The sequence below is a fragment of the Limulus polyphemus genome, unplaced genomic scaffold, assembly GCF_000517525.1.
Source record: "Limulus polyphemus unplaced genomic scaffold, Limulus_polyphemus-2.1.2 Scaffold1941, whole genome shotgun sequence".
Lineage (NCBI taxonomy): Eukaryota > Metazoa > Arthropoda > Merostomata > Xiphosura > Limulidae > Limulus > Limulus polyphemus.
The window spans coordinates 44,343-46,297 of record NW_013667551.1 but is presented as its reverse complement, the minus strand read 5'-3'; positions in this window follow the sequence as shown (position 1 = coordinate 46,297).

The window sequence follows — 1,955 nt, the reverse complement described above, 5'->3', positions numbered from 1 at the left end:
TTCAAGAATGATTACCCTGCACCAAATCACGAGATGCAGCAAAAATATAATCGTCTTTCAAGATTAAACAACATTTGTTTCGAAAATTATTATAAAAACTGCTCTAAATCTGTAAATGTAATTTAGAGAAAAAATATTAGGGACAACTGTTAAAAAAGTTCATAGATGCAGCATGTGGTCTTAAAGACCCCTGTCCTACTAGTTACATTAGAAACTAGACTTAACATTATTGGTTTGTTGTGTATGTACTGGACTGTAGATTATTGGTTTGGTGTGTAAGTATTGGACTGTAGGTTATTGGTTTGTTGTGTAAGTACTGGACTGTACATTATTGGTTTGTTGTGTAAGTACTGGACGGACTGTAGATTATTGGTTTGTTGTGTAAGTACTGGACTGTATATTATTGGTTTGTTGTGTAAGTACTGGACGGACTGTAGATTATTGGTTTGTTGTGTAAGTACTGGACTGTATATTATTGGTTTGTTGTGTAAGTACTGGACGGACTGTAGATTATTGGTTTGTGGTGTAAGTACTGGACGGACTGTAGATTATTGGTTTGTGGTGTAAGTATTGGACTGTAGATTATTGGTTTGTGGTGTAAGTTCTGGACTGTAGATTATTGGCTTGTTGTGTGAGTACTGGACTGTAGATTATTGGTTTGTTGTTTAAGTACTGGACTGTAGATTATTAATTTGTTGTGTAAGTACTGGACTGTAGATTATTAACTTGTTGTGTAAGTACTGGATGGACTGTAGATTATTGGTTTGGTGTGTAAGTACTGGACTGTAGATTATTGATTTGGTGTGTAAGTACTGAACTGTAGATTATTGGTTTGGTGTGTAAGTACTGGACTGTAGATTATTGGTTTGTGGTGTAAGTACTGGACTGTAGATTATTGGTTTGGTGTGTAAGTAATGGACTGTAGATTATTGGTTTGTTGTATTAGTACTGGACTGTAGATTATTGGCTTGTTGTGTAAGTACTGAACTGTAGATTATTGGTTTGTTGTGTAAGTACTGGACTGTAGATTATTGGTTTGTTGTGTAAGTACTGGACTGTAGATTATTAATTTGTTGTGTAAGTACTGGACTGTAGATTATTAACTTGTTGTGTAAGTACTGGATGGACTGTAGATTATTGGTTTGGTGTGTAAGTACTGGACTGTAGATTATTGGTTTGTGGTGTAAGTACTGGACTGTAGATTATTGGTTTGGTGTGTAAGTACTGGACTGTAGATTATTAACTTGTTGTGTAAGTACTGGACTGTAGATTATTGGTTTGTGTGTAAGTACTGGACTGTAGATTATTGGTTTGGTGTGTAAGTACTGGACTGTAGATTATTAACTTGTTGTGTAAGTACTGGACTGTAGGTTATTGGTTAGGTGTATAAGTACTGGACTGTAGATTATTGGTTTGGTGTGTAAGTACTGGACTGTAGATTATTGGTTTGGTGTGTAATAATCTACAGTCCAGTACTTACACACCAAACCAATAATCTACAGTCCAGTACTTACACACCAAACCAATAATCTACAGTCCAGTACTTACACACCAAACCAATAATCTGCAGTCCAGTACTTGGTTTGTGGTGTAAGTACTGGACTGTAGGTTATTTATTTGTTGTGTAAGTACTGGACTGTATATTATTGGTTTGTTGTGTAAGTACTGGATGGACTGTAGATTATTGGTTTGTGGTGTAAGTACTGGACTGTAGATTATTGGTTTGTTGTGTAAGTACTGGACTGTAGATTATTGGTTTGTTGTTTAAGTACTGGACTGTAGATTATTGGTTAGGTGTGTAAGTACTGGACTGTAGATTATTGGTTTGGTGTGTAAGTACTGGACTGTATATTATTGGTTTGTTGTATAAGTACTGGACTGTAGATTATTGGTTTGTGGTGTAAGTACTGGACTGTATATTATTGGTTTGTTGTATAAGTACTGGACTGTAGATT